Source organism: Theobroma umbraticum, unplaced genomic scaffold (assembly GCF_002168275.2).
Source record: "Theobroma umbraticum cultivar Fairchild unplaced genomic scaffold, ASM216827v3 scaffold_95.0, whole genome shotgun sequence".
Taxonomy (NCBI): domain Eukaryota; kingdom Viridiplantae; phylum Streptophyta; class Magnoliopsida; order Malvales; family Malvaceae; genus Theobroma; species Theobroma umbraticum.
The window spans coordinates 731032-741293 of NW_018397257.1; positions in this window are offsets into that span (position 1 = coordinate 731032).

Genomic DNA, 10262 nt, shown 5'->3' on the forward strand with positions numbered 1-10262 from the left:
CAACAGGTGAACAATGGATTAAAAAATTGACACCCAAACAAAAATAGCTATAGGAAACTGTAGAAATAAGGATTGCCAAAACAACCAAAAGACAACAAAGAAGCTAAGAAAAAAAAGCAACAACAAATTTGTATATAAAAACATGAACCAAAAGAAAAGATTTAAAAACAAAACCCATCAAAAGTACAAAACAAAAAAGTGAAATTTAAAAAAAAAAAACTAACACAATACATTCTTACAATATAGTGCAAAATAAGTAATGATACATATTTTGAAAATTGTGACTTCTATTCACTATGTGTATATTACTAAATGTCAAGCTTGCCTTTATACTAATTACAAATAATTAACATCCTAAAATCAAGCTAGTCAACCCCACAAATAAGCTATGTGAAAAGAAAGTAACCTAGGAAAATATTATTGGAATGAGCTCCATAGTCAATTGATATTAATCAAGGCTTGGTTCCAATTATGCAAGAACATCATTCACATTGAATGATTAGATGTTTTCCTTCATCAATAAGATGTCAATTATAATAGGTTATAAGTATACTTTGATGAAATTCATGAGATTAATATGCCTTGCAATGAGTTGCAATTATGAGATCTTTATGCATCAAAATATAATCTCTAAATATTCCTAGTCAATGATCATTGAGATTGGATATCAATGATGCCTAAAGACTGGTTTATTCTATATTCCTTACTTGGAAAATAAGCAACCAACCTAATAAGTTGAAGTATAGAGATACTTGGAACTAGAATATAAGTGTTTGCCATGGAAAAGCAAGTTCATTGAACATGACTGACATGAGAAATGCATTTGGTATCTCATTCTAATGTCTATGTAATACTTTTCTTGTGTCAATCGTGTAAATACTCCTTAAACTTGAGACACCATCTTGTCTTTTATTCGGAATGTTATACATGTAATTATATCCTTACTGGTTTTACAAAGGATGCTAAAACAAGATATAATTGGTTGTAGCATGAAGCTGTTAGGATGAGCCCTGCAGCCAATTAGGATTAGTTAAGGCTTGATTACAATCATACAATAATATCATTCATGTTGAATGATTAAAGGTTTTCCTTCATCAATAAGGCGTTAATTGTAATAGCTTATAAATCTAATTGGATAAAGTCTATAAGAGTAATATGTCTTGCAAGGAAACTATGATGGATTATAGTTATGAGATCCCTATGCATCAAAGCATAATCTCTAAATATTCTTGGTCAATGCATCATTGAGACTAGACATTAATGATACCTAGAGACTGGTACATTTTATATTTCTTACTTGAGAAGTAAGCAACCGATCTCATAAGTTGAAGTATAGAGATACTTGGAACAAGAATGTAGGTGCTTACTTAGGAGAGCGAGTTCCCTAAACATGACCAGCCATGAGAAGTTCATTTGATATTTCGCTCAAGTGTCTATGCAATATTTCTCATGTGTCAATTGTGTAAATACGCCCTAGACTTAAAACATTAAGTTGTCTTATGTGTGAAGTGCTATGTTTTGATTTCATTCCTACGGATGCCTAACCAAGGATGCTAAAATAAGATGCTTTTAGGTATATCATGAAGCATGCAAAGGTAAATAAATGGTCAATAAAAGAATCATCACCCCAAGTGATTTAGGATACATATCCTAATAGTTCTTGGTTGATATTAGTTTGTTGAAGTCTTTGGCTAAGGTGACTTGGATTATGGAAAAGGGTTTCACAAGTTTCTATAAAATTAATGATCTAACTTCAAGAATGAATATGGAGATCAATAAGAGTAGACATTACACTAAGCTCTTATCATTTTCAGGATATATGATGAGGAAATGAATTACACTGATAGATTATACATTGGGTGGCCATGATGCATTACTAAATGCCAATCTTGGTCAATGAAATTGAATTAATTAATTTAATAAAAATTATAATTCAATTTCTTTGTCAACATGTCAGGAACCTAATAAGTTACACATAATAAGTTGCATAATGAATTTAATTAGGAGTGTGATGATTTAAGTAGGACTTAAATCATACACTAGGTTTTTAACTTCTAAAAACTTAATTAAAATAATTTAATTAAGTATAAGGCCAAGATTATAAGTAGTTATAATATTAAAGCCTTAATTGCAAATAAATAAAATAAATTTAATTTAATTTAATTTTAATTTACAATGACTTAATTAAAAAAGTTTAATTAAGTGTTGGAACAATATTATAAGGGGTCATAATATTAAGGCCTTATTTGCAATTTAAGAAGTTGATTAACTTATATATAAATATCACTTTTCAGCTACTCCTCTCAATATAAGTGAAACAAAAAAGTTAGTTTTTTAAGTCATTAGAAAACTAACAAGAAAGCATAGTCGCACACATTCTTAAATGACTTGAAAAGTAGTTTTTTAACTTTGTGATTCAGCTAGGACAAGTTGTTGTCCACCTTGCTAGCAAAAAGGTATAGTTGAGAAAGCTTCCTCCTTGTGAAAGTTCAAATGCGACTGTGTGTGCAACCATTGGAGTCCAAACGCTTGGGTGGCTTAGGTTCATCCTATTTTATGGTGTACATTGGTTTGAGTAGAAACAAGAGTAGTGCCATATCTTTTCTCAATCAAGAGGATCTGCCATCGTGATTACGACATGACTTGGCTACGTAATATTTTTTATTACTCTTTTAAAATTTTATTTGTATTAAAACCACCAAGGTGATTTATAAGAAGCGGCATGGTATGGTACGCTTAAAGTTTTTATTTTTGCTACGTACGATAATTGTTATTTATGAGTTTTATGCCATTCTAGTAGAAGCATGTGAAGGCAAATGAAGATTTGATAACTCTATTATATAGAGTTTTTTTGACTCATTTTGGGAGCTTAAGTAGCTAGATCTTTGAGATTTTAGGTTCGAATTTTAGCATTTTAGGTGTCTTTTTAGTTTAAGTTTGATTACTTGTTAAGTGATTAATTTAAGTTATTTTAGTTAAATTTAGGTTATTTTATTTTAAATTACTTTAAGAGTAGTTATTGCTAATTTTCTTTATGGCTTTTGTAGGAAATTGATGAAAAAGACTCATTAGATGAAAATCAGTGCAAGTATGGTGATAGCTTCATTCGTATATGTTTCAGTATTTTGACCATATCTCTTTCTAAAAAACTCCAAATGAGGTGATTCTTAGACCAATCGAATTATAAGAAGAAGGGATACAATGTTTATGTTCACTAATTTGCCCAGTTCTAATTGGATCATGGTCAAAATATTTGTCAAAGTCGGACCACTGCAGTAGTATGTAAAGACTGAACATGATGCGGTATTTGGAGCAAATCTTTCAATCCAGAAGTCCAATTGATGTGATTCTTAATCCATTAGAAAGTAAGAGACAGGGATAAAACTTTTATGTTTACTACTTCCCAGTTTCTAACATATCAGGGTGAAACTCACGTTTGAAGTTGATAGACTGCCACAGCACTGGGAGAACAAGGCTACAACGTTGATGAAAGGAAGCACACATACAAAATTCCAGAGAGCTCAGCGTTGCAGCACTGGAGAAGTAGCACTGCAGTGCTGCACGACTTTCCTAAAAATAAGGGAAGTTAACGGGATTTCGAAAATTAGGTTATTTGGAGCCTATTTAAGGAGCCTTTTTCAGAGATTTTTGAGGGGAGGCAGCAAGCAACTATTCTGGAGATTTGGAGCCAAGAACAAAGCAAGGAAACAAGAGATTGAGAAGAGAATCAAGATCAAAAATCTCTAACTATTAGTTTTCTCTCTTACCTTTGTGTTTTCTTATTTTCTTTGACTTGGTTCATGGCTAAATTTCTTTGGATATTGTTTTTATTAGATACTATGAACTAAATTATTTTTCTAGGATTGCAATTGAACTCACATGTAATCTAATTTTTAATCTCTTTCTTGCTTATTTTCAATGGGATTTGAATTGTTTATTCCAATTTGTTCTTAATGCTTTTAATTGCTTGGCCACCAATTAAATTGATCTAGGAACCTAAACAAACTTGGGAAAGGGAGTTTAGTGTAGACTAAAATTGGGATAGCATATGATCATATTAATTGATTTGCGTATAGGATAGGGATATACCTATAGGCCATATGTAGCCAGATTAGAGCCTGAACTTAATGAGTCTATTTTAATTTCAATTCACATAGGGATATAGTGTTTTAGTTAAAATAGATATTTTTATAAGATGAGTGGGAGACCCTTATAAATAATTTAGGACTCTAGGTTAGCAATTCAACCCATTGAAATAAGTTAAGAAAGAGAGGTAAGATTTAGATGAAGTGTGAGGGATATTGTAATCCTAGGCTTGTTTGATTTGTTGTTTGCCCAATTATCTTATTGCTTTAATTTGTAATCAAATTTGTTTTAGTTGCGTAATTTTTAGTTCAATTAGAATTAAGATTTTAATTATTTGAATAAAACTAAATTGTTTTAATTTTAGTACTTAGTAAAATTTCAGATCAATTTCCTGTGGGATCGATACTCTGCTTGCTAATGTACTATCTATTCGATATGTATACTTGCATAGTAGAATTTTAACTGACAAGATTCAAGATAGGAATCATCACCTTAAGTGATTAAGGGGACATATCCTAACAGTTTTTTGTTGGTATTAGCTTATTGGAGTCCTTGGTTAAGGCGACTTGGAGATTATGAAAAGAGTTTCATAAGTCTCTATGGAGCTAATGATCGAACTTCAAAAACGATATGGAGATCTACAAGAGTAAATATTGCAGCATGCTTTTATCATCTCTTGGATATATGATGAAGGAATGAATTACACTGAAAGACTGATCACTAAAAAGTTGAATCAAACCATCTTGACTTTTCTAACATTTGGATGGGTATGATGCATTGTTAGATGCTAATTTTAATCTATATTATTAAATTAATTAATTAATATTGCAATTTAATTTCATTACCAATATATTAAAAGCTTAATAGGTTATGCACAAAAGATGTGAGCTTAAATTGAGATACCTGATGAAGTTGGACTTAAACAAAAAAAAAGGAAACATAGCCAATTGTGTGTCGCCTCTAGATGTGTGCAAGAGGGAAAAATAGTTTTCTTCTCAGACATTTTTGCAAAGGTGATTGTAAGAGAGAAGTGTTGTAAACATTCCCTTGCTAGCACATTAAATTGCTTAACAATCCCACCTAATGTAGGGATTCTCAAAATTATCATGTGGACGATAATTAAAGGTTGTGCATTTGGACAACTTTGGTTTAAGACAATCAAGCTTAGTGAGAAAACTTTCTAAAGGCTGATCGGTGTTATTAGGACAAGAAATCCAACTTTTCTTTATCCCTAAGGTAATGATTAGATCATACCTTCAATATATTATTTTGTAAATCATTCAAAATTTAATGAAAGGGATCTTGAGAGGAGAGTCGGTTCTTAGTTTCAATTCTACAACGTTCTTATATTCATGTTTATGTTTTTTTGTTTCAATTATTGATATGGCATGATTAAACCCCTCTCCTAACAAATAGCCTATAATATATACAAGAATCAATTATATGAAAATAAAATATCCCTAAGTAGTTCTCCTTTAATATATTCAAAATACCAAAAATCCAATAAGGATAGTAAAGAGAAAAAAAAAAGCAAAAGCAAATGCATAGTTAGAGAAGTAAAAGTAAGAGGAATGTAAATATGAAGAAAGCTTACAAAGAAGAAACCACAGAGAAAAAATACAAAATCCACAAAGAAAGAAAGCAAGAACAAAACTAGGAGTAAGCAAATGTCAGTTCGGTCAGTTTTCGATTCAATTTTTTGCAAAATCAACCAAAAATTAATGTTTTCTAACCGATCGAATCGCAGAGTATCTAAAGTCGATTTTGGTCAGTTTGAATAGGGTTCGGTTCGATCGGTTTCGGTTAGTTTTTATGGTGAGTTAACTTCAATTTAGGGTTAACTTGGGCTATGAAGGATCCGTGGGCTAATAATGGTTAAGGATCCATAGGCAGCAAACACAATGACATTAATTTGTTCCTCTTTTTTTGTTAAATAATTTGGTCCTTTTTTTTTGTTTGACATGGGCCTTTTTTATATAATTTCTTACTAATAGTTATTTTAAGTCCATTTATTTATTTGTAATCTTGTTGACCTATTTATTTATTTTTCAAATGATTAATAATATTAATTTTCATGATATAAATAAACATTAATCTTTATATAATAAATAAACATTAGTTTCAAAAGTTCTATAATGAAATATGATTACAAAGAAATTAACATTAATCTTCATACAATAAATAAACAAAGAAGAGTTCGACAACTTAAAGCTTAATGACATAAATTACTAAATTTCAAAATATGGATCTCCAAGGCTCCAACTTTAATTTTTAATGATTTTGCATAACATGCTCTTAAAAAGGTTAAAAGCAAATATTTAATTAGTGTAAATTTTTATGGTAAGATAACTTAAATGAATTATAAATATATATAAATATTGCATAATACCTAATGATAACATTACTCGAAAATGTTAGTCTGACTCCGGCTTAGACTCAGCTATCGTCTCCAATGCAATATTAGTCAACTCTAAAAAATAAAATAACAAATATGGTAAACTGATTTTTGACAAATCAAATAAATTAAATTATAAATAAAACTATAAAATAAATAAAATAGTTACCAAAATCAAGTTTATCAAGCTTGTTCAAATCATCTTCAATCAAATTTGGATCACCACGTGCCAATCCACGTGACCAATCTTGAGCACAAATAAGTGCTTGCACGACCTTAGGAGTCAAAGAACTCCTAAATGCATCAAGCACACGTCCACCGATACTAAAAGTAGATTCTGAAGCAACTGTTGATACGGGAACAGTCAAAACATCACAGGCAATAGCAGCAAGTACAAGAAACCTAAACTGATTAAGTTTCCACCACATGAGAACATCAAACTCATCATCATCCACAAGCTCAGATAAATATTTCTCTAATTGCATTTTCAGCTTTTTTGATCCAGTGTTTAACCAGTGCTTCTTGAACCTATCTAATCTTTTTTTAGTACACTTTGTGTCCTTGCCAATCAAAGTTGAAGCAACACAATCACTACAACCACCACTAGTGCCTTGACCCATGAACGTTGGACACTCTTGACCATTTTCACCAACATCACGAGCTAGAGGTTGTAACATATTTCTATAACAACGAAACAACTTATCCATTGTTTGTGTCATCAAAGAAAACATCATTGAAGCTTGAGTAGGAGGATACATGTCTAGCAAAGTGAATTCAACATAAGAAATCTTTTTCCTTGGATCAAGTATAGTAGCAATAAGTAACACCAAATTCATTTTATCCACATTCCCTCAATACTTGTCAAAATTTTCTTTCATCTTAATTGCCATAGACTGTAAATCAACATCATCACTATTTTGCCATTCAATCAAAGTAGTATATACATCAGAAATGGAATCCAAAAAAGAATTAGCAGTTATGTAAGATTTGCTTGAACACTTAAGGTCAAATCATAAAATTCTCTTAAGAAACGAGAAATCCTCCTAACATTTGTCAAATCTCTATCATCGGTCACCCCATCTCCCAACTTTATGAGCTCAGGTATGTAGCTATTATCACATAATTCAAATGATGCAAAAGCCCTTTGAAATTTCAAAGCTATATTCAACATAAAAAAAGTAGAATTCTATCTAATGCTCACATTCAAACACAATAAACACTTGCTCTCAACTCCCGCACTAGTAGCACACTTCTTAAACTTAGCTAATCTAGCAAGTAATTTTCTAATATATCTCACCGACCCTCTAACACGAGCAATTGAGGTATTCATATCTTTCAATCCATCAAAGACCACAAGGTTAACAACATAGGCAATGCATCTCACATGAAAAAATCTACCTCCTAAAATACTAGTTCCAGCGATATTAAATTTTTTCTTAAAATGTCGTATTGCAACATCATTTGAACTAGCATTATCAATAGTGATAAAAAAATCTTTTGGATCCCCTAATCTCCCAAACATTTACTAATTGCCTTACTAATGGCCTCACCTTTGTGACTAGTGATCAGACAAAAGTTTAAAATTTCTTTTTGCAACTTTCAATCATTATCAACAAAATGGGTAGTTAGACACATATAATTAATTCTACGTATCGAAGTTCATGTGCCAGTGGTGAGACACATTCTACCAGGACATGATCTTAACAATCTTCTCATTCAAGTTTTTTCATCAGGATAAACCTTATAACAATCCCTAGCAACAGTCCATCTTAACGGTATACGAAATTTAGGATATGCTTTGTTTATATGTTTTCTATAGCCTTCATTTTCCACAAATTAAAAAGGTAATTCATCTAAAATGATCGTTTAAGTTAAAATCCTCCTAATTGCCTATTGATCAAACTTCCAACTAGCCAACCCATCCCCTGCCGAAGCAAAAACTAATTTCATTTGCTTATTCTCCTCATTATCATGCACCAATTCCAACTTAGGACAAACTTTAATATGATTGTTCAAAGAAGATGTTCCATTCTTTTTTGTATCAGCACACAATTCTTTACCATAATGAGAACATTTAGCTTTCTTTTTACCTTTCTTATCAACAAATTTGATGAAGTGATCCCACAAAACCGATGTAGATTGAGATGGCTCCCTTTGCCTCTGCACTTTACTTACAACTTCACATGTTTTGTTGGCTTTGGTAGAACTAGCAGTAACATGAGGTGTAGATGTTAATGGTGTTGGTGTTGGTGTCTCGTTAGTTGCGAAATTTGTTTCTTCATTAGTTGACATCTACAAAAAAAAAAGTAATACCCAAATATTAATATCAATGTTTAATTCTAGCATATTGCCAATCATTTTAATTAAAAATTCAAAAAATAATTCTCAACATTAATTCCCAAACATAATTTTTAATATTTAATTCTAACATATTATCAATCATTTTAATTAAAAATCCAAACAATAATTCTAAACATTAATTCTCAAACATAATTCTTAATGTTTAATTCTAACATATTACCAATCATTTTAATTAAAACTCAAACAATGATTCTAAATATTAATTCCTAAACATAATTCTAGCATCAAATCATTTTAATTAATTATCCAAACAATAATTGTCAATATTAAAGTCTTTGAATCATTTAATGTCAACTAAGGTTTAAATAATTTATAGTTGAAAAAAAATTTAATTCTTAAAAATTAAAAATCAAACTATTATTTTTCTAATCCCTTAGAATTAATTTTATTTGCACTAAAATTAATTTTTACAAACAAAAAACAACATATCATATTCATAATATTTTATTTGCACTAAAATTAATTTTTACAAGCATAAAACAACATATCATACCATAATCTCTAACATATTTTCTCTCTAGTATGAATTTTAATAAAAAAATAATATTCAAAATCTCTCAAGCTTTCTCTCTCTTGTTGTTTTCACAAAAGAACTAACAAAAAAAAATTTATAGTTTACCTTGCAGTGGCAGTAATTTGGACTGATAATGACCAGTTGAAGAATGAAAGAGAACCCACTTGGTTGGTGGCTGCTGGTTTAGGGTTTAGTATGAAAGGGAGAGGCAGAAAGGGAAAGGAAAATTAGGTCAAGGGAAAAGGAAAATAATAGCAGCTGCTTTAGGGGGGTTTAATGAAGGGTACTTTTGTATTTTCAATCCTTAAAAAAAAGGCTCTCTGTCAGTTAATCGGCCAGTTTGGGGGGAAAGAAGTCTGATCGATCGACAAGGCTGATCAAAACCACCGACGGTTGCAACAATAACCGTCAGTTACAATAATTGACAGTAGCGATCAGTTACTTGGCTGCACAAGGCTAAACAAAACCAAAGAGACGAAAAAGTAACAATGTAGAGCAAGAGTGAACGAGAGAGAGAAAGGAAAAGTAGATTTTTCTAGAAACCTTTCAAAGTGACTAAAACTATAAAAGACAAAAATAGGCTCGTAACATTTTAAGAACATAAAAAATCCTTTAGGTAAATAATAAAAGAAAAAAAAAGGTCCAGGCTTCAATTGAATAACACTTATCATTCAAATTAAGCATCTAACCAAAATAGTTCTAAAACTAAAGATAGTTTCAATATACTGTTATAGATATTAGTTTAATCTCCTCTCACCTAACCCATTTGCCCACTTTTCTTCTCTTCTTTTATTTCCTTTTTGGCTAAATCCTCTTCTCTTCTTCCAATTCTTACAATCGTCGAGGACAAGTTTCTTTTCCTTTTTTTTCCTTATCTTTTCTTTCCCCATTCCCCCCACCATCTTC